At 43.5% G+C, this 26048-nt stretch overlaps 22 non-coding genes across 22 annotated transcripts; 13 read left to right on the top strand and 9 right to left on the bottom strand.

Moving 5' to 3' along the window:
• Nucleotides 1-504: 504 nt before the first annotated feature.
• trnar-ccg (transfer RNA arginine (anticodon CCG)) lies at nt 505-577 on the bottom strand. The gene has a single exon. It is a non-coding gene; the product is annotated as a tRNA-Arg (tRNA).
• Nucleotides 578-737: 160 nt separating this feature from the next.
• On the top strand, nt 738-809 carry trnap-ugg (transfer RNA proline (anticodon UGG)). The gene has a single exon. It is a non-coding gene; the product is annotated as a tRNA-Pro (tRNA).
• Nucleotides 810-2321: 1512 nt separating this feature from the next.
• trnap-cgg (transfer RNA proline (anticodon CGG)) lies at nt 2322-2394 on the bottom strand. The gene has a single exon. It is a non-coding gene; the product is annotated as a tRNA-Pro (tRNA).
• Nucleotides 2395-2554: 160 nt separating this feature from the next.
• On the top strand, nt 2555-2626 carry trnap-ugg (transfer RNA proline (anticodon UGG)). Its single transcript has one exon. It is a non-coding gene; the product is annotated as a tRNA-Pro (tRNA).
• Nucleotides 2627-4509: 1883 nt separating this feature from the next.
• trnap-cgg (transfer RNA proline (anticodon CGG)) lies at nt 4510-4581 on the top strand. The gene has a single exon. It is a non-coding gene; the product is annotated as a tRNA-Pro (tRNA).
• A 1435-nt stretch (nt 4582-6016) lies between these two features.
• Nucleotides 6017-6089, bottom strand: trnar-ccg (transfer RNA arginine (anticodon CCG)). Its single transcript has one exon. It is a non-coding gene; the product is annotated as a tRNA-Arg (tRNA).
• Nucleotides 6090-6249: 160 nt separating this feature from the next.
• Nucleotides 6250-6321, top strand: trnap-ugg (transfer RNA proline (anticodon UGG)). Its single transcript has one exon. It is a non-coding gene; the product is annotated as a tRNA-Pro (tRNA).
• Nucleotides 6322-7833: 1512 nt separating this feature from the next.
• Nucleotides 7834-7906, bottom strand: trnap-cgg (transfer RNA proline (anticodon CGG)). The gene has a single exon. It is a non-coding gene; the product is annotated as a tRNA-Pro (tRNA).
• Nucleotides 7907-8066: 160 nt separating this feature from the next.
• Nucleotides 8067-8138, top strand: trnap-ugg (transfer RNA proline (anticodon UGG)). The gene has a single exon. It is a non-coding gene; the product is annotated as a tRNA-Pro (tRNA).
• Nucleotides 8139-10021: 1883 nt separating this feature from the next.
• On the top strand, nt 10022-10093 carry trnap-cgg (transfer RNA proline (anticodon CGG)). Its single transcript has one exon. It is a non-coding gene; the product is annotated as a tRNA-Pro (tRNA).
• Nucleotides 10094-11528: 1435 nt separating this feature from the next.
• Nucleotides 11529-11601, bottom strand: trnar-ccg (transfer RNA arginine (anticodon CCG)). The gene has a single exon. It is a non-coding gene; the product is annotated as a tRNA-Arg (tRNA).
• A 160-nt stretch (nt 11602-11761) lies between these two features.
• trnap-ugg (transfer RNA proline (anticodon UGG)) lies at nt 11762-11833 on the top strand. The gene has a single exon. It is a non-coding gene; the product is annotated as a tRNA-Pro (tRNA).
• Nucleotides 11834-13345: 1512 nt separating this feature from the next.
• On the bottom strand, nt 13346-13418 carry trnap-cgg (transfer RNA proline (anticodon CGG)). Its single transcript has one exon. It is a non-coding gene; the product is annotated as a tRNA-Pro (tRNA).
• A 160-nt stretch (nt 13419-13578) lies between these two features.
• On the top strand, nt 13579-13650 carry trnap-ugg (transfer RNA proline (anticodon UGG)). Its single transcript has one exon. It is a non-coding gene; the product is annotated as a tRNA-Pro (tRNA).
• Nucleotides 13651-15228: 1578 nt separating this feature from the next.
• On the bottom strand, nt 15229-15301 carry trnar-ccg (transfer RNA arginine (anticodon CCG)). Its single transcript has one exon. It is a non-coding gene; the product is annotated as a tRNA-Arg (tRNA).
• Nucleotides 15302-15461: 160 nt separating this feature from the next.
• trnap-ugg (transfer RNA proline (anticodon UGG)) lies at nt 15462-15533 on the top strand. Its single transcript has one exon. It is a non-coding gene; the product is annotated as a tRNA-Pro (tRNA).
• A 1100-nt stretch (nt 15534-16633) lies between these two features.
• Nucleotides 16634-16706, bottom strand: trnar-ccg (transfer RNA arginine (anticodon CCG)). The gene has a single exon. It is a non-coding gene; the product is annotated as a tRNA-Arg (tRNA).
• Nucleotides 16707-16866: 160 nt separating this feature from the next.
• trnap-ugg (transfer RNA proline (anticodon UGG)) lies at nt 16867-16938 on the top strand. Its single transcript has one exon. It is a non-coding gene; the product is annotated as a tRNA-Pro (tRNA).
• A 318-nt stretch (nt 16939-17256) lies between these two features.
• On the top strand, nt 17257-17328 carry trnap-cgg (transfer RNA proline (anticodon CGG)). The gene has a single exon. It is a non-coding gene; the product is annotated as a tRNA-Pro (tRNA).
• A 1452-nt stretch (nt 17329-18780) lies between these two features.
• trnar-ccg (transfer RNA arginine (anticodon CCG)) lies at nt 18781-18853 on the bottom strand. The gene has a single exon. It is a non-coding gene; the product is annotated as a tRNA-Arg (tRNA).
• A 160-nt stretch (nt 18854-19013) lies between these two features.
• trnap-ugg (transfer RNA proline (anticodon UGG)) lies at nt 19014-19085 on the top strand. Its single transcript has one exon. It is a non-coding gene; the product is annotated as a tRNA-Pro (tRNA).
• A 1164-nt stretch (nt 19086-20249) lies between these two features.
• trnap-ugg (transfer RNA proline (anticodon UGG)) lies at nt 20250-20321 on the top strand. Its single transcript has one exon. It is a non-coding gene; the product is annotated as a tRNA-Pro (tRNA).
• Nucleotides 20322-26048: the final 5727 nt, after the last annotated feature.

Genomic DNA, 26048 nt, shown 5'->3' with positions numbered 1-26048 from the left:
ACAGCCTCCCTAGGTGGGAGGCTGATGCCTTTTAGTTCAAAGTCAAGCCTACGGCATAGCCTATATGCGGCTGTTTACATTTAGAGCCCGCCATATCTGTTCCATGTGTTTTTCTCCAATTACACAGCCATTTTGGTTATATGGACAAAACAAACGTATCAATGATGTTTTTCGATGACTAGATTAATTTAAAGTTCATGACTCTTTCCCACCTGTTTTGTGTGTAGTCTGCCTCTCTGCTTTCGTACGCAAAGCCTTCGTCGTAGGTCCAGTGCAAAAGCAAGTGGCCTTTTCCGCACAGTGCTTTGTGTAATTTCAGCCTGAAAGGGCACATGCACGGGCAGGCAAGAATGATTCACTGACAGTCTGACGCACACAAAACCCCACCACAGCTATCCGAAGTTTGTCCGTTCTATGCTAACTCAGATCTTGCGGTCATTATTGCTTTGAACAAACCATCCTTGAATTTGTCGAACATCCAACTTAAATATAGCCCATTAAAGACGACCCAGGTGGGACTTGAACTCACAATCTCCAGCTCCGGAGGCTGATGCCTTATCCATTAGGCCACTGGGCCTTGTCTGGAGTTCTTTTTCCTTTGATCAGTAATTTGGCTTCAAGGGGTTTCTAACGCTCAAACAGCTACACTTTCGTATCTCGACGCCAGGTCGTGTTCCGTCTTTGAGATGGGCTTCACTGATTTTGTGGCGCCCTCCCGAAAGACTTAATGTAAAAGAGGCTCGTTGGTCTAGGGGTATGATTCTCGCTTTGGGTGCGAGAGGTCCCGGGTTCAAATCCCGGACGAGCCCGGGGATTTCAGACCAAGCAGCTAGAGTAACAAGGTTGGATCCTTCCTTTTGCAGCACTGAGCCAAACTCAAAACTGTCATGTTTTTGAAACCCTTATTACTGCTTGTGTTCATCTGTACTACAACATAGCCAAGATTCAGCCAGATGACAAGCGCTTATTTCCTTGCAAAGAACGAACTCAGAATCGCTGCCTGCCAGGGAGTGTGGCTCCCTAACGACAAACGCTTTCTATTAAAACTAGTGCCTTCCCATTCTGTAAGAGGCCAGCATTCAGTGACTCTACAAGTGTACGCAGAGATCCCGGCTTCAAATCCCGGACGAGCCCTCTCACCTTCAGTATGAGTTCAAGGGTTCTCTGACTCTGTATGCAATTGCATGTGATACCACAGGATTTTTTTTCTTTTTTTAAGCTGGGTGATAAAACAAATTGTGCTCTTCTTGGTGTATGAAAGGCATTGTTTTCCCTTAGAAGTTGACAGAGAAGAAAGCTCATTCTGACGGAGAAGAAAGCTCATTCAGAAGCTCAAGCCCGCTTGAATGAGTCAGTCAGAAACTAGACTTGCTGAAGTTCTCTCTGGAGCTGAGACTCAGTGAGTTGCCCAAAAATCACCCGAAGGGCAATCTGATTATGGAGGAGTTAGCCATGTTGTCCTCCCCACCTCTCAGCCCCCGCCAAAGCATTTACTTTTCTTTATCAACAACTTCAAAGTCTGGCCATTTACTGCAACCCACATAGTACTTGACGTCACGTTCTGCAGCATCAGAGGCTGATGCTTTGGCAAAATTGAACTTTTTTCGCAGGTCTGTAGATGCTGTAGTGGGATTCAAAGCATTTTAAATCGCTCTTAACTGAATTACCGTGGCTCTTTTGCAGAAACGCTAAGAACGGGTATACTTGTTGTTCTGTGGAGTTTCTTTGAACAACTTTTCATTGACTTTTTGCAGCATCGGCTTAGAGCAAGCGCAACAAGCACGCCCTAGTAACAGCCTCCCTAGGTGGGAGGCTGATGCCTTTTAGTTCAAAGTCAAGCCTACGGCATAGCCTATATGCGGCTGTTTACATTTAGAGCCCGCCATTTCTGTTCCATGTGTTTTTCTCCAATTACACAGCCATTTTGGTTATATGGACAAAACAAACGTATCAATGATGTTTTTCGATGACTAGATTAATTTAAAGTTCATGACTCTTTCCCACCTGTTTTGTGTGTAGTCTGCCTCTCTGCTTTCGTACGCAAAGCCTTCGTCGTAGGTCCAGTGCAAAAGCAAGAAGTGGCCTTTTCCCCTTAGGCCACTGGGCCTCTTGCGCACAGTGCTTTGTGTAATTTCAGCCTGAAAGGGCACATGCACGGGCAGGCAAGAATGATTCACTGACAGTCTGACGCACACAAAACCCCACCACAGCTATCCGAAGTTTGTCCGTTCTATGCTAACTCAGATCTTGCGGTCATTATTGCTTTGAACAAACCATCCTTGAATTTGTCGAACATCCAACTTAAATATAGCCCATTAAAGCAACCCAGGTGGGACTTGAACTCACAATCTCCAGCTCCCGAGGCTGATGCCTTATCCATTAGGCCACTGGGCCTTGTCTGGAGTTCTTTTTCCTTTGATCAGTAATTTGGCTTCAAAGGGTTTCTAACGCTCAAACAGCTACACTTTCGTATCTCGACGCCAGGTCGTGTTCCGTCTTTGAGATGGGATTCACTGAATTTGTGGCGCCCTCCCGAAAGACTTAATGTAAAAGAGGCTCGTTGGTCTAGGGGTATGATTCTCGCTTTGGGTGCGAGAGGTCCCGGGTTCAAATCCCGGACGAGCCCGGGGATTTCAGACCAAGCAGCTAGAGCAACAAGGTTGGATCCTTCCTTTTGCAGCACTGAGCCAAACTCAAAACTGTCATGTTTTTGAAACCCTTACTACTGCTTGTGTTCATCTGTACTACAACATAGCCAAGATTCAGCCAGATGACAAGCGCTTATTTCCTTGCACAGAATGTACTCTGAATCGCTGCCTGCCAGAGAGTACGGCTCCCTAACGACAAACGCTCTTATTAAAACTAGTCCCCTCTCATTCTGTTTGAGGCCAGCGTTCGGTGACTGTACAAGTGTACGCAAGTAGCCCCATCCAGCGTCAGGCAGGCTCGTTGGTCTAGTGGTATGTTTCTCGCTTCGGGTGCTAGAGATCCCGGCTTCAAATCCCGGACGAGCCCTCTCACCTTTAGTATGAGTTCAAGGGTTCTCTGACTCTGTATGCAATTGCATGTGATACCACAGGATTTTTTTTTTCTTTTTTTAAGCTGGGTGATAAAACAAATTGTGCTCTTCTTGGTGTATGAAAGGCATTGTTTTCCCTTAGAAGTTGACAGAGAAGAAAGCTCATTCTGACGGAGAAGAAAGCTCATTCAGAAGCTCAAGCCCGCTTGAATGAGTCAGTCAGAAACTAGACTTGCTGAAGTTCTCTCTGGAGCTGAGACTCAGTGAGTTGCCCAAAAATCACCCGAAGGGCAATCTGATTATGGAGGAGTTAGCCATGTTGTCCTCCCCACCTCTCAGCCCCCGCCAAAGCATTTACTTTTCTTTATCAACAACTTCATAGTCTGGCCATTTACTGCAACCCACATAGTACTTGACGTCACGTTCTGCAGCATCAGAGGCTGATGCTTTGGCAAAATTGAACTTTTTTCGCAGGTCTGTAGATGCTTTAGTGGGATTCAAAGCATTTTAAATCGCTCTTAACTGAATTAACGTGGCTCTTTTGCAGAAACGCTAAGCACGGGTATACTTGTTGTTCTGTGGAGTTTCTTTGAACAACTTTTCATTGACTTTTTGCAGCATCGGCTTAGAGCAAGCGCAACAAGCACGCCCTAGTAACAGCCTCCCTAGGTGGGAGGCTGATGCCTTTTAGTTCAAAGTCAAGCCTACGGCATAGCCTATATGCGGCTGTTTGCATTTACAGCCCGCCATTTCTGTTCCATGTGTTTTTCTCCAATTACACAGCCATTTTGGTTATATGAACAAAACAAACGTATCAATGATGTTTTTCGATGACTAGATTAATTTAAAGTTCATGACTCTTTCCCACCTGTTTTGTGTGTAGTCTGCCTCTCTGCTTTCGTACGCAAAGCCTTCGTCGTAGGTCCAGTGCAAAAGCAAGAAGTGGCCTTTTCCCCTTAGGCCACTGGGCCTCTTGCGCACAGTGCTTTGTGTAATTTCAGCCTGAAAGGGCACATGCACGGGCAGGCAAGAATGATTCACTGACAGCCTGACGCACACAAAACCCCACCACAGCTATCCGAAGTTTGTCCGTTCTATGCTAACTCAGATCTTGCGGTCATTATTGCTTTGAACAAACCATCCTTGAATTTGTCGAACATCCAACTTAAATATAGTCCATTAAAGACGACCCAGGTGGGACTTGAACCCACAATCTCCAGCTCCGGAGGCTGATGCCTTATCCATTAGGCCTTACTACTATAAGCTTACTACTGCTTGTGTTCATCTGTACTACAACATAGCCAAGATTCAGCCAGATGACAAGCGCTTATTTCCTTGCACAGAACGAACTCAGAATCGCTGCCTGCCAGGGAGTGTGGCTCCCTAACGACAAACGCTTTCTATTAAAACTAGTGCCTTCCCATTCTGTAAGAGGCCAGCATTCAGTGACTCTACAACTGTAAGCAAGTAGCCGAATCTATTGTCAGTCAGGCTCGTTGGTCTAGGGGTATGATTCTCGCTTCGGGTGCGAGAGGTCCCGGGTTCAAATCCCGGACGAGCCCAGCAGTTTCAGAACAAGCAGCCAGTCAGATGACAAGCGTTTATTTCCTGCACAGAATGTACTCTGAATCGCTGCCTGCCAGAGAGTACGGCTCCCTAACGACAAACGCTCTTATTAAAACTAGTCCCTGCTCATTCTGTTTGAGGCCAGCGTTCGGTGACTGTACAAGTGTACGCAAGTAGCCCCATCCAGCGTCAGGCAGGCTCGTTGGTCTAGTGGTATGATTCTCGCTTCGGGTGCTAGAGATCCCGGCTTCAAATCCCGGGCGAGCCCTCTCACCTTTAGTATGAGTTCAAGGGTTCTCTGACTCTGTATGCAATTGCATGTGATACCACAGGATTTTTTTTTCTTTTTTTAGGCTGGGTGATAAAACAAATTGTGCTCTTCTTGGTGTATGAAAGGCATTGTTTTCCCTTAGAAGTTGACAGAGAAGAAAGCTCATTCTGACGGAGAAGAAAGCTCATTCAGAAGCTCAAGCCCGCTTGAATGAGTCAGTCAGAAACTAGACTTGCTGAAGTTCTCTCTGGAGCTGAGACTCAGTGAGTTGCCCAAAAATCACCCGAAGGGCAATCTGATTATGGAGGAGTTAGCCATGTTGTCCTCCCCACCTCTCAGCCCCCGCCAAAGCATTTACTTTTCTTTATCAACAACTTCAAAGTCTGGCCATTTACTGCAACCCACATAGTACTTGACGTCACGTTCTGCAGCATCAGAGGCTGATGCTTTGGCAGAATTGAACTTTTTTCGCTGGTCTGTAGATGCTGTAGTGGGATTCAAAGCATTTTAAATCGCTCTTAACTGAATTACCGTGGCTCTTTTGCAGAAACGCTAAGCACGGGTATACTTGTTGTTCTGTGGAGTTTCTTTGAACAACTTTTCATTGACTTTTTGCAGCATCGGCTTAGAGCAAGCGCAACAAGCACGCCCTAGTAACAGCCTCCCTAGGTGGGAGGCTGATGCCTTTTAGTTCAAAGTCAAGCCTACGGCATAGCCTATATGCGGCTGTTTACATTTAGAGCCCGCCATATCTGTTCCATGTGTTTTTCTCCAATTACACAGCCATTTTGGTTATATGGACAAAACAAACGTATCAATGATGTTTTTCGATGACTAGATTAATTTAAAGTTCATGACTCTTTCCCACCTGTTTTGTGTGTAGTCTGCCTCTCTGCTTTCGTACGCAAAGCCTTCGTCGTAGGTCCAGTGCAAAAGCAAGTGGCCTTTTCCGCACAGTGCTTTGTGTAATTTCAGCCTGAAAGGGCACATGCACGGGCAGGCAAGAATGATTCACTGACAGTCTGACGCACACAAAACCCCACCACAGCTATCCGAAGTTTGTCCGTTCTATGCTAACTCAGATCTTGCGGTCATTATTGCTTTGAACAAACCATCCTTGAATTTGTCGAACATCCAACTTAAATATAGCCCATTAAAGACGACCCAGGTGGGACTTGAACTCACAATCTCCAGCTCCGGAGGCTGATGCCTTATCCATTAGGCCACTGGGCCTTGTCTGGAGTTCTTTTTCCTTTGATCAGTAATTTGGCTTCAAGGGGTTTCTAACGCTCAAACAGCTACACTTTCGTATCTCGACGCCAGGTCGTGTTCCGTCTTTGAGATGGGCTTCACTGATTTTGTGGCGCCCTCCCGAAAGACTTAATGTAAAAGAGGCTCGTTGGTCTAGGGGTATGATTCTCGCTTTGGGTGCGAGAGGTCCCGGGTTCAAATCCCGGACGAGCCCGGGGATTTCAGACCAAGCAGCTAGAGTAACAAGGTTGGATCCTTCCTTTTGCAGCACTGAGCCAAACTCAAAACTGTCATGTTTTTGAAACCCTTATTACTGCTTGTGTTCATCTGTACTACAACATAGCCAAGATTCAGCCAGATGACAAGCGCTTATTTCCTTGCAAAGAACGAACTCAGAATCGCTGCCTGCCAGGGAGTGTGGCTCCCTAACGACAAACGCTTTCTATTAAAACTAGTGCCTTCCCATTCTGTAAGAGGCCAGCATTCAGTGACTCTACAAGTGTACGCAGAGATCCCGGCTTCAAATCCCGGACGAGCCCTCTCACCTTCAGTATGAGTTCAAGGGTTCTCTGACTCTGTATGCAATTGCATGTGATACCACAGGATTTTTTTTCTTTTTTTAAGCTGGGTGATAAAACAAATTGTGCTCTTCTTGGTGTATGAAAGGCATTGTTTTCCCTTAGAAGTTGACAGAGAAGAAAGCTCATTCTGACGGAGAAGAAAGCTCATTCAGAAGCTCAAGCCCGCTTGAATGAGTCAGTCAGAAACTAGACTTGCTGAAGTTCTCTCTGGAGCTGAGACTCAGTGAGTTGCCCAAAAATCACCCGAAGGGCAATCTGATTATGGAGGAGTTAGCCATGTTGTCCTCCCCACCTCTCAGCCCCCGCCAAAGCATTTACTTTTCTTTATCAACAACTTCAAAGTCTGGCCATTTACTGCAACCCACATAGTACTTGACGTCACGTTCTGCAGCATCAGAGGCTGATGCTTTGGCAAAATTGAACTTTTTTCGCAGGTCTGTAGATGCTGTAGTGGGATTCAAAGCATTTTAAATCGCTCTTAACTGAATTACCGTGGCTCTTTTGCAGAAACGCTAAGAACGGGTATACTTGTTGTTCTGTGGAGTTTCTTTGAACAACTTTTCATTGACTTTTTGCAGCATCGGCTTAGAGCAAGCGCAACAAGCACGCCCTAGTAACAGCCTCCCTAGGTGGGAGGCTGATGCCTTTTAGTTCAAAGTCAAGCCTACGGCATAGCCTATATGCGGCTGTTTACATTTAGAGCCCGCCATTTCTGTTCCATGTGTTTTTCTCCAATTACACAGCCATTTTGGTTATATGGACAAAACAAACGTATCAATGATGTTTTTCGATGACTAGATTAATTTAAAGTTCATGACTCTTTCCCACCTGTTTTGTGTGTAGTCTGCCTCTCTGCTTTCGTACGCAAAGCCTTCGTCGTAGGTCCAGTGCAAAAGCAAGAAGTGGCCTTTTCCCCTTAGGCCACTGGGCCTCTTGCGCACAGTGCTTTGTGTAATTTCAGCCTGAAAGGGCACATGCACGGGCAGGCAAGAATGATTCACTGACAGTCTGACGCACACAAAACCCCACCACAGCTATCCGAAGTTTGTCCGTTCTATGCTAACTCAGATCTTGCGGTCATTATTGCTTTGAACAAACCATCCTTGAATTTGTCGAACATCCAACTTAAATATAGCCCATTAAAGCAACCCAGGTGGGACTTGAACTCACAATCTCCAGCTCCCGAGGCTGATGCCTTATCCATTAGGCCACTGGGCCTTGTCTGGAGTTCTTTTTCCTTTGATCAGTAATTTGGCTTCAAAGGGTTTCTAACGCTCAAACAGCTACACTTTCGTATCTCGACGCCAGGTCGTGTTCCGTCTTTGAGATGGGATTCACTGAATTTGTGGCGCCCTCCCGAAAGACTTAATGTAAAAGAGGCTCGTTGGTCTAGGGGTATGATTCTCGCTTTGGGTGCGAGAGGTCCCGGGTTCAAATCCCGGACGAGCCCGGGGATTTCAGACCAAGCAGCTAGAGCAACAAGGTTGGATCCTTCCTTTTGCAGCACTGAGCCAAACTCAAAACTGTCATGTTTTTGAAACCCTTACTACTGCTTGTGTTCATCTGTACTACAACATAGCCAAGATTCAGCCAGATGACAAGCGCTTATTTCCTTGCACAGAATGTACTCTGAATCGCTGCCTGCCAGAGAGTACGGCTCCCTAACGACAAACGCTCTTATTAAAACTAGTCCCCTCTCATTCTGTTTGAGGCCAGCGTTCGGTGACTGTACAAGTGTACGCAAGTAGCCCCATCCAGCGTCAGGCAGGCTCGTTGGTCTAGTGGTATGTTTCTCGCTTCGGGTGCTAGAGATCCCGGCTTCAAATCCCAGACGAGCCCTCTCACCTTTAGTATGAGTTCAAGGGTTCTCTGACTCTGTATGCAATTGCATGTGATACCACAGGATTTTTTTTTTCTTTTTTTAAGCTGGGTGATAAAACAAATTGTGCTCTTCTTGGTGTATGAAAGGCATTGTTTTCCCTTAGAAGTTGACAGAGAAGAAAGCTCATTCTGACGGAGAAGAAAGCTCATTCAGAAGCTCAAGCCCGCTTGAATGAGTCAGTCAGAAACTAGACTTGCTGAAGTTCTCTCTGGAGCTGAGACTCAGTGAGTTGCCCAAAAATCACCCGAAGGGCAATCTGATTATGGAGGAGTTAGCCATGTTGTCCTCCCCACCTCTCAGCCCCCGCCAAAGCATTTACTTTTCTTTATCAACAACTTCATAGTCTGGCCATTTACTGCAACCCACATAGTACTTGACGTCACGTTCTGCAGCATCAGAGGCTGATGCTTTGGCAAAATTGAACTTTTTTCGCAGGTCTGTAGATGCTTTAGTGGGATTCAAAGCATTTTAAATCGCTCTTAACTGAATTAACGTGGCTCTTTTGCAGAAACGCTAAGCACGGGTATACTTGTTGTTCTGTGGAGTTTCTTTGAACAACTTTTCATTGACTTTTTGCAGCATCGGCTTAGAGCAAGCGCAACAAGCACGCCCTAGTAACAGCCTCCCTAGGTGGGAGGCTGATGCCTTTTAGTTCAAAGTCAAGCCTACGGCATAGCCTATATGCGGCTGTTTGCATTTACAGCCCGCCATTTCTGTTCCATGTGTTTTTCTCCAATTACACAGCCATTTTGGTTATATGAACAAAACAAACGTATCAATGATGTTTTTCGATGACTAGATTAATTTAAAGTTCATGACTCTTTCCCACCTGTTTTGTGTGTAGTCTGCCTCTCTGCTTTCGTACGCAAAGCCTTCGTCGTAGGTCCAGTGCAAAAGCAAGAAGTGGCCTTTTCCCCTTAGGCCACTGGGCCTCTTGCGCACAGTGCTTTGTGTAATTTCAGCCTGAAAGGGCACATGCACGGGCAGGCAAGAATGATTCACTGACAGCCTGACGCACACAAAACCCCACCACAGCTATCCGAAGTTTGTCCGTTCTATGCTAACTCAGATCTTGCGGTCATTATTGCTTTGAACAAACCATCCTTGAATTTGTCGAACATCCAACTTAAATATAGTCCATTAAAGACGACCCAGGTGGGACTTGAACCCACAATCTCCAGCTCCGGAGGCTGATGCCTTATCCATTAGGCCTTACTACTATAAGCTTACTACTGCTTGTGTTCATCTGTACTACAACATAGCCAAGATTCAGCCAGATGACAAGCGCTTATTTCCTTGCACAGAACGAACTCAGAATCGCTGCCTGCCAGGGAGTGTGGCTCCCTAACGACAAACGCTTTCTATTAAAACTAGTGCCTTCCCATTCTGTAAGAGGCCAGCATTCAGTGACTCTACAACTGTAAGCAAGTAGCCGAATCTATTGTCAGTCAGGCTCGTTGGTCTAGGGGTATGATTCTCGCTTCGGGTGCGAGAGGTCCCGGGTTCAAATCCCGGACGAGCCCAGCAGTTTCAGAACAAGCAGCCAGTCAGATGACAAGCGTTTATTTCCTGCACAGAATGTACTCTGAATCGCTGCCTGCCAGAGAGTACGGCTCCCTAACGACAAACGCTCTTATTAAAACTAGTCCCTGCTCATTCTGTTTGAGGCCAGCGTTCGGTGACTGTACAAGTGTACGCAAGTAGCCCCATCCAGCGTCAGGCAGGCTCGTTGGTCTAGTGGTATGATTCTCGCTTCGGGTGCTAGAGATCCCGGCTTCAAATCCCGGGCGAGCCCTCTCACCTTTAGTATGAGTTCAAGGGTTCTCTGACTCTGTATGCAATTGCATGTGATACCACAGGATTTTTTTTTCTTTTTTTAGGCTGGGTGATAAAACAAATTGTGCTCTTCTTGGTGTATGAAAGGCATTGTTTTCCCTTAGAAGTTGACAGAGAAGAAAGCTCATTCTGACGGAGAAGAAAGCTCATTCAGAAGCTCAAGCCCGCTTGAATGAGTCAGTCAGAAACTAGACTTGCTGAAGTTCTCTCTGGAGCTGAGACTCAGTGAGTTGCCCAAAAATCACCCGAAGGGCAATCTGATTATGGAGGAGTTAGCCATGTTGTCCTCCCCACCTCTCAGCCCCCGCCAAAGCATTTACTTTTCTTTATCAACAACTTCAAAGTCTGGCCATTTACTGCAACCCACATAGTACTTGACGTCACGTTCTGCAGCATCAGAGGCTGATGCTTTGGCAGAATTGAACTTTTTTCGCTGGTCTGTAGATGCTGTAGTGGGATTCAAAGCATTTTAAATCGCTCTTAACTGAATTACCGTGGCTCTTTTGCAGAAACGCTAAGCACGGGTATACTTGTTGTTCTGTGGAGTTTCTTTGAACAACTTTTCATTGACTTTTTGCAGCATCGGCTTAGAGCAAGCGCAACAAGCACGCCCTAGTAACAGCCTCCCTAGGTGGGAGGCTGATGCCTTTTAGTTCAAAGTCAAGCCTACGGCATAGCCTATATGCGGCTGTTTACATTTAGAGCCCGCCATATCTGTTCCATGTGTTTTTCTCCAATTACACAGCCATTTTGGTTATATGGACAAAACAAACGTATCAATGATGTTTTTCGATGACTAGATTAATTTAAAGTTCATGACTCTTTCCCACCTGTTTTGTGTGTAGTCTGCCTCTCTGCTTTCGTACGCAAAGCCTTCGTCGTAGGTCCAGTGCAAAAGCAAGTGGCCTTTTCCGCACAGTGCTTTGTGTAATTTCAGCCTGAAAGGGCACATGCACGGGCAGGCAAGAATGATTCACTGACAGTCTGACGCACACAAAACCCCACCACAGCTATCCGAAGTTTGTCCGTTCTATGCTAACTCAGATCTTGCGGTCATTATTGCTTTGAACAAACCATCCTTGAATTTGTCGAACATCCAACTTAAATATAGCCCATTAAAGACGACCCAGGTGGGACTTGAACTCACAATCTCCAGCTCCGGAGGCTGATGCCTTATCCATTAGGCCACTGGGCCTTGTCTGGAGTTCTTTTTCCTTTGATCAGTAATTTGGCTTCAAGGGGTTTCTAACGCTCAAACAGCTACACTTTCGTATCTCGACGCCAGGTCGTGTTCCGTCTTTGAGATGGGCTTCACTGATTTTGTGGCGCCCTCCCGAAAGACTTAATGTAAAAGAGGCTCGTTGGTCTAGGGGTATGATTCTCGCTTTGGGTGCGAGAGGTCCCGGGTTCAAATCCCGGACGAGCCCGGGGATTTCAGACCAAGCAGCTAGAGTAACAAGGTTGGATCCTTCCTTTTGCAGCACTGAGCCAAACTCAAAACTGTCATGTTTTTGAAACCCTTATTACTGCTTGTGTTCATCTGTACTACAACATAGCCAAGATTCAGCCAGATGACAAGCGCTTATTTCCTTGCAAAGAACGAACTCAGAATCGCTGCCTGCCAGGGAGTGTGGCTCCCTAACGACAAACGCTTTCTATTAAAACTAGTGCCTTCCCATTCTGTAAGAGGCCAGCATTCAGTGACTCTACAAGTGTACGCAGAGATCCCGGCTTCAAATCCCGGACGAGCCCTCTCACCTTCAGTATGAGTTCAAGGGTTCTCTGACTCTGTATGCAATTGCATGTGATACCACAGGATTTTTTTTCTTTTTTTAAGCTGGGTGATAAAACAAATTGTGCTCTTCTTGGTGTATGAAAGGCATTGTTTTCCCTTAGAAGTTGACAGAGAAGAAAGCTCATTCTGACGGAGAAGAAAGCTCATTCAGAAGCTCAAGCCCGCTTGAATGAGTCAGTCAGAAACTAGACTTGCTGAAGTTCTCTCTGGAGCTGAGACTCAGTGAGTTGCCCAAAAATCACCCGAAGGGCAATCTGATTATGGAGGAGTTAGCCATGTTGTCCTCCCCACCTCTCAGCCCCCGCCAAAGCATTTACTTTTCTTTATCAACAACTTCAAAGTCTGGCCATTTACTGCAACCCACATAGTACTTGACGTCACGTTCTGCAGCATCAGAGGCTGATGCTTTGGCAAAATTGAACTTTTTTCGCAGGTCTGTAGATGCTTTAGTGGGATTCAAAGCATTTTAAATCGCTCTTAACTGAATTAACGTGGCTCTTTTGCAGAAACGCTAAGCACGGGTATACTTGTTGTTCTGTGGAGTTTCTTTGAACAACTTTTCATTGACTTTTTGCAGCATCGGCTTAGAGCAAGCGCAACAAGCACGCCCTAGTAACAGCCTCCCTAGGTGGGAGGCTGATGCCTTTTAGTTCAAAGTCAAGCCTACGGCATAGCCTATATGCGGCTGTTTACATTTACAGCCCGCCATTTCTGTTCCATGTGTTTTTCTCCAATTACACAGCCATTTTGGTTATATGAACAAAACAAACGTATCAATGATGTTTTTCGATGACTAGATTAATTTAAAGTTCATGACTCTTTCCCACCTGTTTTGTGTGTAGTCTGCCTCTATGCTTTCGTACGCAAAGCCTTCGTCGTAGGTCCAGTGCAAAAGCAAGAAGTGGCCTTTTCCCCTTAGGCCACTGGGCCTCTTGCGCACAGTGCTTTGTGTAATTTCAGCCTGAAAGGGCACATGCACGGGCAGGCAAGAATGATTCACTGACAGTCTGACGCACACAAAACCCCACCACAGCTATCCGAAGTTTGTCCGTTCTATGCTAACTCAGATCTTGCGGTCATTATTGCTTTGAACAAACCATCCTTGAATTTGTCGAACATCCAACTTAAATATAGCCCATTAAAGCAACCCAGGTGGGACTTGAACTCACAATCTCCAGCTCCCGAGGCTGATGCCTTATCCATTAGGCCACTGGGCCTTGTCTGGAGTTCTTTTTCCTTTGATCAGTAATTTGGCTTCAAAGGGTTTCTAACGCTCAAACAGCTACACTTTCGTATCTCGACGCCAGGTCGTGTTCCGTCTTTGAGATGGGATTCACTGAATTTGTGGCGCCCTCCCGAAAGACTTAATGTAAAAGATGCTCGTTGGTCTAGGGGTATGATTCTCGCTTTGGGTGCGAGAGGTCCCGGGTTCAAATCCCGGACGAGCCCGGGGATTTCAGACCAAGCAGCTAGAGCAACAAGGTTGGATCCTTCCTTTTGCAGCACTGAGCCAAACTCAAAACTGTCATGTTTTTGAAACCCTTACTACTGCTTGTGTTCATCTGTACTACAACATAGCCAAGATTCAGCCAGATGACAAGCGCTTATTTCCTTGCACAGAATGTACTCTGAATCGCTGCCTGCCAGAGAGTACGGCTCCCTAACGACAAACGCTCTTATTAAAACTAGTCCCCTCTCATTCTGTTTGAGGCCAGCGTTCGGTGACTGTACAAGTGTACGCAAGTAGCCCCATCCAGCGTCAGGCAGGCTCGTTGGTCTAGTGGTATGTTTCTCGCTTCGGGTGCTAGAGATCCCGGCTTCAAATCCCGGACGAGCCCTCTCACCTTTAGTATGAGTTCAAGGGTTCTCTGACTCTGTATGCAATTGCATGTGATACCACAGGATTTTTTTTTCTTTTTTTAAGCTGGGTGATAAAACAAATTGTGCTCTTCTTGGTGTATGAAAGGCATTGTTTTCCCTTAGAAGTTGACAGAGAAGAAAGCTCATTCTGACGGAGAAGAAAGCTCATTCAGAAGCTCAAGCCCGCTTGAATGAGTCAGTCAGAAACTAGACTTGCTGAAGTTCTCTCTGGAGCTGAGACTCAGTGAGTTGCCCAAAAATCACCCGAAGGGCAATCTGATTATGGAGGAGTTAGCCATGTTGTCCTCCCCACCTCTCAGCCCCCGCCAAAGCATTTACTTTTCTTTATCAACAACTTCATAGTCTGGCCATTTACTGCAACCCACATAGTACTTGACGTCACGTTCTGCAGCATCAGAGGCTGATGCTTTGGCAAAATTGAACTTTTTTCGCAGGTCTGTAGATGCTGTAGTGGAATTCAAAGCATTTTAAATCGCTCTTAACTGAATTACCGTGGCTCTTTTGCAGAAACGCTAAGCACGGGTATACTTGTTGTTCTGTGGAGTTTCTTTGAACAACTTTTCATTGACTTTTTGCAGCATCGGCTTAGAGCAAGCGCAACAAGCACGCCCTAGTAACAGCCTACCTAGGTGGAGGGCTGATGCCTTTTAGTTCAAAGTCAAGCCTACGGCATAGCCTATATGCGGCTGTTTACATTTAGAGCCCGCCATTTCTGTTCCATGTGTTTTTCTCCAATTACACAGCCATTTTGGTTATATGGACAAAACAAACGTATCAATGATGTTTTTCGATGACTAGATTAATTTAAAGTTCATGACTCTTTCCCACCTGTTTTGTGTGTAGTCTGCCTCTCTGCTTTCGTACGCAAAGCCTTCGTCGTAGGTCCAATGCAAAAGCAAGAAGTGGCCTTTTCCCCTTAGGCCACTGGGCCTCTTGCGCACAGTGCTTTGTGTAATTTCAGCCTGAAAGGGCACATGCACGGGCAGGCAAGAATGATTCACTGACAGTCTGACGCACACAAAACCCCACCACAGCTATCCGAAGTTTGTCCGTTCTATGCTAACTCAGATCTTGCGGTCATTATTGCTTTGAACAAACCATCCTGGAATTTGTCGAACATCCAACTTAAATATAGCCCATTATAGACGACCCAGGTGGGACTTGAACCCACAATCTCCAGCTCCGGAGGCTGATGCCTTATCCATTAGGCCACTGGGCCTTGTCTGAAGTTCTTTTTCCTTTGATCAGTAATTTGGCTTCAAGGGGTTTCTAACGCTCAAACAGCTACACTTTCGTATCTCGACGCCAGGTCGTGTTCCGTCTTTGAGATGGGCTTCACTGAATTTGTGGCGCCCTCCCGAAAGATTTAATGTAAAAGAGGCTCGTTGGTCTAGGGGTATGATTCTCGCTTTGGGTGCGAGAGGTCCCGGGTTCAAATCCCGGACGAGCCCGGGGATTTCAGACCAAGCAGCTAGAGCAACAAGGTTGGATCCTTCCTTTTGCAGCACTGAGCCAAACTCAAAACTGTCATGTTTTTGAAACCCTTACTACTGCTTGTGTTCATCTGTACTACAACACAGTCAGATGACAAGTGTTTATTTCCTGCACAGAATGTACTCTGAATCGCTGCCTGCCAGAGAGTACGGCTCCCTAACGACAAACGCTCTTATTAAAACTAGTCCCTGCTCATTCTGTTTGAGGCCAGCGTTCAGTGACTGTACAAGTGTACGCAAGTAGCCCCATCCAGCGTCAGGCAGGCTCGTTGGTCTAGTGGTATGATTCTCGCTTCGGGTGCTAGAGATCCCGGCTTCGCTTTGGCAAAATTGAACTTTTTTTGCAGGTCTGTAGATGCTGTAGTGGGATTCAAAGCATTTTAAATCGCTCTTAACTGAATTACCGTGGCTCTTTTGCAGAAACGCTAAGCACGGGTATACTTGTTGTTCTGTGGAGTTTCTTTGAACAACTTTTCATTGACTTTTTGCAGCATCGGCTTAGAGCAAGCGCAACAAGCACGCCCTAGTAACAGCCTCCCTAGGTGGGAGGCTGATGCCTTTTAGTTCAAAGTCAAGCCTACGGCATAGCCTATATGCGGCTGTTTACATTTAGAGCCCGCCATTTCTGTTCCATGTGTTTTTCTCCAATTACACAGCCATTTTGGTTATATGGACAAAACAAACGTATCAATGATGTTTTTCGATGACTAGATTAATTTAAAGTTCATGACTCTTTCCCACCTGTTTTGTGTGTAGTCTGCCTCTCTGCTTTCGTACGTAAAGCCTTCGTCGTAGGTCCAGTGCAAAAGCAAGAAGTGGCCTTTTCCCCTTAGGCCACTGGGACTCTTGCGCACAGTGCTTTGTGTAATTTCAGCCTGAAAGGGCACATGCACGGGCAGGCAAGAATGATTCACTGACAGTCTGACGCACACAAAACCCCACCACAGCTATCCGAAGTTTGTCCGTTCTATGCTAACTCAGATCTTGCGGTCATTATTGCTTTGAACAAACCATCCTTGAATTTGTCGAACATCCAACTTAAATATAGCCCATTAAAGCAACCCAGGTGGGACTTGAACTCACAATCTCCAGCTCCGGAGGCTGATGCCTTATCCATTAGGCCACTGGGCCTTGTCTGGAGTTCTTTTTCCTTTGATCTGTAATTTGGCTTCAAAGGGTTTCTAACGCTCAAACAGCTACACTTTCGTATCTCGACGCCGGGTCGTGTTCCGTCTTTGAGATGGGCTTCACTGAATTTGTGGCGCCCTCCCGAAAGACTTAATGTAAAAGAGGCTCGTTGGTCTAGGGGTATGATTCTCGCTTTGGGTGCGAGAGGTCCCGGGTTCAAATCCCGGACGAGCCCGGGGATTTCAGACCAAGCAGCTAGAGCAACAAGGTTGGATCCTTCCTTTTGCAGCACTGAGCCAAACTCAAAACTGTCATGTTTTTGAAACCCTTACTACTGCTTGTGTTCATCTGTACTTCAACATAGCCAAGATTCAGCCAGATGACAAGCGCTTATTTCCTTGCACAGAACGAACTCAGAATCGCTGCCTGCCAGGGAGTGTGGCTCCGTAACGACAAACGCTTTCTATTAAAACTAATGCCTTCCCATTCTGTAAGAGGCCAGCATTCAGTGACTCTACAACTGTACGCATGTAGCCGAATCTATTGTCAATCAGGCTCGTTGGTCTAGGGGTATGATTCTCGCTTCGGGTGCGAGAGGTCCCGGGTTCAAATCCCGGACGAGCCCATTAGTTTCAGAACAAGCAGCCAGTCAGATGACAAGCGTTTATTTCCAGCACAGAATGTACTCTGAATCGCTGCCTGCCAGAGAGTACGGCTCCCTAACGACAAACGCTCTTATTAAACCTAGTCCCTGCTCATTCTGTTTGAGGCCAGCGTTCGGTGACTGTACAAGTGTACGCAAGTAGCCCCATCCAGCGTCAGGCGGTCTAGTGGTATGATTCTCGCTTCGGGTGCTAGAGATCTCGGCTTCAAATCCCGGACGAGCCCTCTCACCTTTAGTATGAGTTCAAGGGTTCTCTGACTCTGTATGCAATTGCATGTGATACCACAGGATTTTTTTTTTCTTTTTTTAAGCTGGGTGATAAAACAAATTGTGCTCTTCTTGGTGTATGAAAGGCATTGTTTTCCCTTAGAAGTTGACAGAGAAGAAAGCTCATTCTGACGGAGAAGTAAGCTCATTCAGAAGCTCAAGCCCGCTTGAATGAGTCAGTCAGAAACTAGACTTGCTGAAGTTCTCTCTGGAGCTGAGACTCAGTGAGTTGCCCAAAAATCACCCGAAGGGCAATCTGATTATGGAGGAGTTAGCCATGTTGTCCTCCCCACCTCTCAGCCCCCGCCAAAGCATTTACTTTTCTTTATCAACAACTTCATAGTCTGGCCATTTACTGCAACCCACATAGTACTTGACGTCACGTTCTGCAGCATCAGAGGCTGATGCTTTGGCAAAATTGAACTTTTTTCGCAGGTCTGTAGATGCTGTAGTGGGATTCAAAGCATTATAAATAGCTCTTAACTGAATTACCGTGGCTCTTTTGTAGAAACGCTAAGCACGGGTATACTTGTTGTTCTGTGGAGTTTCTTTGAACAACTTTTCATTGACTTTTTGCAGCATCGGCTTAGAGCAAACGCAACAAGCACGCCCTAGTAACAGCCTCCCTAGGTGGAGGGCTGATGCCTTTTAGTTCAAAGTCAAGCCTACGGCATAGCCTATATGCGGCTGTTTACATTTAGAGCCCGCCATTTCTGTTCCATGTGTTTTTCTCCAATTACACAGCCATTTTGGTTATATGGACAAAACAAACGTATCAATGATGTTTTTCGATGACTAGATTAATTTAAAGTTCATGACTCTTTCCCACCTGTTTTGTGTGTAGTCTGCCTCTCTGCTTTCGTACGCAAAGCCTTCGTCGTAGGTCCAGTGCAAAAGCAAGAAGTGGCCTTTTCCCCTTAGGCCACTGGGCCTCTTGCGCACAGTGCTTTGTGTAATTTCAGCCTGAAAGGGCACATGCACGGGCAGGCAAGAATGATTCACTGACAGTCTGACGCACACAAAACCCCACCACAGCTATCCGAAGTTTGTCCGTTCTATGCTAACTCAGATCTTGAGGTCATTATTGCTTTGAACAAACCATCCTTGAATTTGTCGAACATCCAACTTAAATATAGCCCATTAAAGCAACCCAGGTGGGACTTGAACTCACAATCTCCAGCTCCGGAGGCTGATGCCTTATCCATTAGGCCACTGGGCCTTGTCTGGAGTTCTTTTTCCTTTGATCTGTAATTTGGCTTCAAAGGGTTTCTAACGCTCAAACAGCTACACTTTCGTATCTCGACGCCGGGTCGTGTTCCGTCTTTGAGATGGGCTTCACTGAATTTGTGGCGCCCTCCCGAAAGACTTAATGTAAAAGAGGCTCGTTGGTCTAGGGGTATGATTCTCGCTTTGGGTGCGAGAGGTCCCGGGTTCAAATCCCGGACGAGCCCGGGGATTTCAGACCAAGCAGCTAGAGCAACAAGGTTGGATCCTTCCTTTTGCAGCACTGAGCCAAACTCAAAACTGTCATGTTTTTGAAACCCTTACTACTGCTTGTGTTCATCTGTACTACAACATAGCCAAGATTCAGCCAGATGACAAGCGCTTATTTCCTTGCACAGAACGAACTCAGAATCGCTGCCTGCCAGGGAGTGTGGCTCCCTAACGACAAACGCTTTCTATTAAAACTAGTGCCTTCCCATTCTGTAAGAGGCCAGCATTCAGTGACTCTACAAGTGTACGCAGAGATCCCGGCTTCAAATCCCGGACGAGCCCTCTCACCTTCAGTATGAGTTCAAGGGTTCTCTGACTCTGTATGCAATTGCATGTGATACCACAGGATTTTTTTTTCTTTTTTTAAGCTGGGTGATAAAACAAATTGTGCTCTTCTTGGTGTATGAAAGGCATTGTTTTCCCTTAGAAGTTGACAGAGAAGAAAGCTCATTCTGACGGAGAAGAAAGCTCATTCAGAAGCTCAAGCCCGCTTGAATGAGTCAGTCAGAAACTAGACTTGCTGAAGTTCTCTCTGGAGCTGAGACTCAGTGAGTTGCCCAAAAATCACCCGAAGGGCAATCTGATTATGGAGGAGTTAGCCATGTTGTCCTCCCCACCTCTCAGCCCCGCCAAAGCATTTACTTTTCTTTATCACCCACTTCATAGTCTGGCCATTTACTGCAACCCACATAGTACTTGACGTCACGTTCTGCAGCATCAGAGGCTGATGCTTTGGCAAAATTGAACTTTTTTCGCCGGTCTGTAGATGCTGTAGTGGGATTCAAAGCATTTTAAATCGCTCTTAACTGAATTACCGTGGCTCTTTTGCAGAAACGCTAAGAACGGGTATACTTGTTGTTCTGTGGAGTTTCTTTGAACAACTTTTCATTGACTTTTTGCAGCATCGGCTTAGAGCAAGCGCAACAAGCACGTCCTAGTAACAGCCTCCCTAGGTGGGAGGCTGGTGCCTTTTAGTTCAAAGTCAAGCCTACGGCATAGCCTATATGCGGCTGTTTACATTTAGAGCCCGCCAGTGGGAACTAGTGCCTTCCCATTCTGTAAGAGGCCAGCATTCAGTGACTCTACAAGTGTACGCAAGTAGTCGAATCTATTGTCAGTCAGGCTCGTTGGTCTAGGGGTATGATTCTCGCTTTGGGTGCGAGAGGTCCTGGGTTCAAATCCCGGACGAGCCCAGCAGATTCAGAACAAGCAGCCAGTCAGATGACAAGCGTTTATTTCTTGCACAGAACGTACTCTGAATCGCTGCCTGCCAGAGAGTACGGCTCCCTAACGACAAACGCTCTTATCAAAACTAGTGCCTGCTCATTCTGTTTGAGGCCAGCGTTCGGTGACTGTACAAGTGTACGCAAGTAGCCCCATCTTCTTTGAACAACTTTGCATTGACTTTTTGCAGCATCGGCTTAGAAAAAGCGCAACAAGCACGCCCTAGTAACAGCCTCCCTAGGTGGGAGGCTGATGCCTTTTAGTTCAAAGTCAAGCCTACGGCATAGCCTATATGCAGCTGTTTACATTTAGAGCCCGCCATTTCTGTTCCATGTATTTTTCTCCAATTACACAGCCATTTTGGTTATATGGACAAAACAAACGTATCAATGATGTTTAGCGATGACTAGATTAATTTAAAGTTCATGACTCTTTCCCACCTGTTTTGTGTGTAGTCTGCCTCTCTGCTTTCGTACGCAAAGCCTTCGTCGTAGGTCCAGTGCAAAAGCAAGAAGTGGCCTTTTCCCGGACGAGCCCTCTCACCTTTAGTATGAGTTCAAGGGTTCTCTGACTCTGTATGCAATTGCATGTGATACCACAGGATTTTTTTTTTTTTTTTAAGCTGGGTGATAAAACAAATTGTGCTCTTCTTGGTGTATGAAAGGCGTTGTTTACCCTTAGAAGTTGACAGAGAAGAAAGCTCATTCTGACGGAGAAGAAAGCTCATTCAGAAGCTCAAGCCCGCTTGAATGAGTCAGTCAGAAACTAGACTTGCTGAAGTTCTCTCTGGAGCTGAGACTCAGTGAGTTGCCCAAAAATCACCCGAAGGGCAATCTGATTATGGAGGAGTTAGCCATGTTGTCCTCCCCACCTCTCAGCCCCCGCCAAAGCATTTACTTTTCTTTATCAACAACTTCATAGTCTGGCCATTTACTGCAACCCACATACACTGGAAAAAAGGCCACTCCAAAAATAAGCAAAAAAAAAATAATACAAGATATTTTTGCTTGTAATAAGCAAAAAAATCTGCCAATGGAACAAGTGAAAATTCTCTTGGTAAGATTTCTTGAAATAAGACATTATATTTAAGCCTTAAAAGATATGAGTGATCTTGAAATTAGCTGGGAAAACTCATTTTTAGCTATATTTTACTAGTATTGTGATGTTTTATGTCTCATAATAAGCTTGTCATCCTCAAAAATAGTATTTTCCCCTCAAAAGTAGCATTTTCTTTTGTCATCCTGTTTGTTTCAAGTGTATTTAACTAATTTTTAGTTCTATAATTGTTACACTGTTCTAGATTTAAGTCACCACCAACTTGAAATAAGATTGGAAATGGGCATTTTGAGACAAAATGCCTTGAAGTTAGTATTCCTGACTCATATTAGGCAGTGCTTTTTTGCCATAATAAGCCATAATTTACCATCCTGTCATCATCTCAAGTGTATTTACCTTATTGTAAGCTCAACAAAAGTAATACTGTTCTAGATTCAAGACATTTTACCTACTAGATTCAAGACATTAACTACTGTTTACTAGACCGAAAAAGTGAAAAATAGACTTGCATTTAACTATTTTTTTTTTTGTTTGTTTTTTAAACAGCAAAAAGTCCCAGAGGACTGCATAAAAGGGAAACAGCTTAATTTTTCTCAACATTTTGGCTCACAGTATTTATGGAACTGCATTATGAAAACATAGTAGAACATTTTATAGATTATAAATGTAAGATCCCTTTACCCTACTCCCACACCTAAACATACCCATTTTATAGACAATATTAAAAGGATAAAACATAATGAACATAATGTGTAGGGAAATGGCAGTTTTATTAACAATAAAGCATCTAAATATAGTTTGAGCCACTAATCCTACCCCTACACCTAACCATTTCTTAAAACTATGTAACTAATGTTACAATTATTAAGAAAAACAACAGACATAACGTTACACGTTTAATCGCAATAATTTATTTAGTGAGAAAATGTCAAAACCAGTATCAAAAGTCGTTCACAGGACGATGTGTCGCAGTCCTCTCTGGCAGTAGGCTATATAATATATTTGTATGAGGTAACGTTACAGAGCAGAATTTAATTTATTAATCCATGAAAACACTAATCCGGTTTCGGTTCGCTGTTCGCTCTCTGAAGGCGCGCGCGATTCTCCTTTTCAAATGTAGTACACCAATTAAACACGGCATGTCGCTATCTGTGACGAAACATGCGAGAGCCAATGAGCGTCTAATATCAGTGCCGTAAAACGTGTCGTAACGCTTCGGGCGCAATTTTTGAATTTGAATTCACCACGAGCGGGGATTTGGCGTTTACGGTCTCTGCTGAGAGAAATTATGAAGATCACTGGATGAAGGGCTGAATTTGGATCTGTTTCTTGCAAACAACACATGGATTCTAAAGATTTGGATTACACCAAGCTAATAAAATTAATGTCTTTTGTGAATTTATGTTGTGTTTTAGTGTATTATGGGTCTATAGGAGAAAAACGCCTTTTGTGTTTCACGATATATATGAGTTTTACATGACAAAAGTATGCAAATGTGTATGGTATTACTCGAAATATATAAAACTCATATAAAATTCATATATAAATCATTTAAATTTCTTATATTGAATTATATGCTAGTCAAATTAAAGTCATATAGAATTCATACACATTTTGTGTCATTTGTTTATGTGTTTCGTACAGATTTCATGTTTCGATGATCAACATCTGATTCACTTATATGCAGTTGGCAGATTCTTAAAGGGATACTCCACTTTAAAAAGAAAATTCTTTCATCATATACTCACCCTCATGTTGTTTTAATCCTTAATGAATTTCTTTCTTCTGCTGAACAGAAAGGAAGATATTTAGAAGAATATCAGTAACCAGACAGTTTCTGGTCTCATTGACTTTCATAGTAGGAAAAAAATATACTATGAAAGTGAATGAGACCAGAAACTGTCTGGTTACTGATATTCTTCTAAATATCTTCCTTTCTGTTCAGCAGAAGAAAGAAATTCATTAAGGATTAAAACAACATGAGGGTGAGTATATGATGAAAATTTTCATTTTAAAGTGGAGTATCCCTTTAAATTGTACAGTGCAGATGCCGGTTAGAGGATTACTGTCAGAATATCACTGATCTTTATGAAGACTGTTAATTTTTCTACAGGATTTGAAAGAGCAGTTGAAAAGCAATGATATTGTAAGATCGTGTATTAATTGTGAACTGTCTGGGCCTGTTGTTTGTGAACAAAATAATAACATATTATTGCAAATGAACAAAGCTGAGTCAAATATGTTTCTAGAACAGTGATTAAAATTGGCTGGAATATGTTTTTGTATATATGACATGAACTCTGGTGGTGATGCACTCTAAAAACATTTAATATGATTTACTCATTTTTTTGGTGAAACATTTTTAAACTTAGAATATTGATTAGATTTTTAAGCAGTGAAAGCAATTACTTACACTGTATTAACTGAGTAAATGTTAGTAAAACAAATTAAATAGATCTGAGTAACTGCATTTGGTACATTCACAAATAAACATGAGTAGAAATAATTACGGGGAAACATTTAAAAACAAATATTTATGAGTAATATAAACTGTGTTTATATGGCAGTAATATTAACTTTTTTATTTCCTCTAAACCTTTGTAAAAATATTCCATACAACCACCGGTATAACTACATGACATTGGCCTTTATTGTCGATTAGTAGCCTAACATTACAGCAAAACAGCATATATTTTATACTATTTTTAACACGTATGCAATATTGCCTACATCTAAACTCATGTAAGAAACATTTCGAAGTAAAAATTAAACATTTAGGCCTAAACATTAAAGTAATTCAAGTGTAATCAACCGGTCTGTTATCCAGTATCCAACGGATCAGCGCTGGTTCGCGTGCCGGAGATGGACTCGCCTCTGCGGGGGAACCTCTAACTTTACACCGCCGTCCTGCGTCACTCACAGCCGAAAGATGCTGCGACGCGACTGACTCCTCAACCTGCCAATAAACAAACAGTGCACAGTTCTGAGGACATTTTATCATCCAAATTAGTTATATTCATTATCTTTAAGAATATAGTCGTGTGTTTTATATGCAAGGCCTTACAATCACGCGAAAAGGCAGGCGCGAGTCGACACTCGTTTGAGGTGAGTAACATTGCGTCTCTGTATTAACATTGAGTCTCTGTATGTTCCTTCGCATTAAATAAAATTATTTAAAGCACATTAATGATTATACAGATAAAATAAAACATACACACCTGAATTCCACAGAGGAAATGCACCAATTATGCGAGGCTGAGGAGAGGAGAACTGTTCTGCACTGGAGAGAGTTCAATGTCGTGACGTCAGAGGGTGGGGGAGGGGTGCGTTGTTGTAATCATTGATATCTATGGTTGTAATCATAGACAGTAAAATATGAGTAAACTTAATCAATTTCTTATGCTTGTTAAATATTAATAATATTGATTTTATTTAAGTAATATTTGTGGTTCTTGAAACAGATTAGTTTAATTATCCATTCTCAAATATTGTGATGGAAATTTCACAAATATATTAGCTCAGTGTATTTTAAATAAATAATTGGTTAGTCAAATACTAAATTATTTTAGTGAAAAACTTCAAACTTAAATATAACTGTAAATTTCAGACAAAATTTATTGTTGGAGTTTTAGTCAATTATTTCGGTAGGCTATGTTCAACTCAAACTATCAAGTAAATGATATTCAGAGATTTTAGTTAATAAAGTTAATTATTACTGTGATATTTACTAAGCCACTGAATTATTTTTTAGAGTGATACGCATAAGAATCACTTCAACATTTAGGAAAGTTTTATGTTTGTAGGTTAAGAATAGAACTGTTGTATACCATAGTAGTACTGTGATAAAGTTTAGAGAAATTGTCACAAATGAAAATTAAATCTGGTGATGCAGGATTTAAAATGAAAAATATTGATATGTGAAATATCCAACTGTATATTGTAGAACACATTCTAATAAAATATTTTTGTAATTAAAATGTGTGCTTGTGTGTGTAGTTTAAATGTTTAAAACATTATGTGGTTTTTGCAGCGTATATGTCCCTTACAATATTCTGTTGGAACATATAAGAATCACAGGAGTTTTTAGCAAATCTTTTCCATATGGGGAGTAACATTAAACCATTAATAAATGCGACTGAAAATTTAATTGATAAGACAATTTAATGCAATAGAGTCAAACCCACGATTTTAATATGCATAAGTTAAATAGGAATACATACAAATTTGTACGTCGGTAAAGTTGTTTATACGTAAATAAATTACATTTTTTTTGCTGTCAATATATGTCATTGTGAGTTGTTGTGAGTTGGGCATGTTGACCTGCAGTTTTCAATAAAGCAGATTTGTTGTCTCAATTCAAGTCAAGTCTGTTCCTTGAAACAAGACGATTCATCTTTTACAAATAACACAGCAGCTTATGACATGTCAAAAAAGCTTGTTTCATCTGAGATATGACTCAAAACAAGATATTTTTAAGACAGTTTCACTTAACAAGATATTCAAGATGCACTGTCTAAAAACAAGCTCCTCTAGCTCACTTAAATCTTGGTCTTTAGGTGATTTTGTCTTATATTAAGTGTGATGAGATATTTTGACTAGAAATTAGAAAAATATACTTGGCAAGATTTTGAGTTTTTGCA

Source organism: Siphateles boraxobius, unplaced genomic scaffold, assembly GCF_051911475.1.
Source record: "Siphateles boraxobius isolate OS27281-9 unplaced genomic scaffold, OSU_SipBor_1 25, whole genome shotgun sequence".
Lineage (NCBI taxonomy): Eukaryota > Metazoa > Chordata > Actinopteri > Cypriniformes > Leuciscidae > Siphateles > Siphateles boraxobius.
The sequence above is the reverse complement of the archived record's forward strand: the minus strand, read 5'-3'. Positions and strand labels throughout refer to the sequence as shown.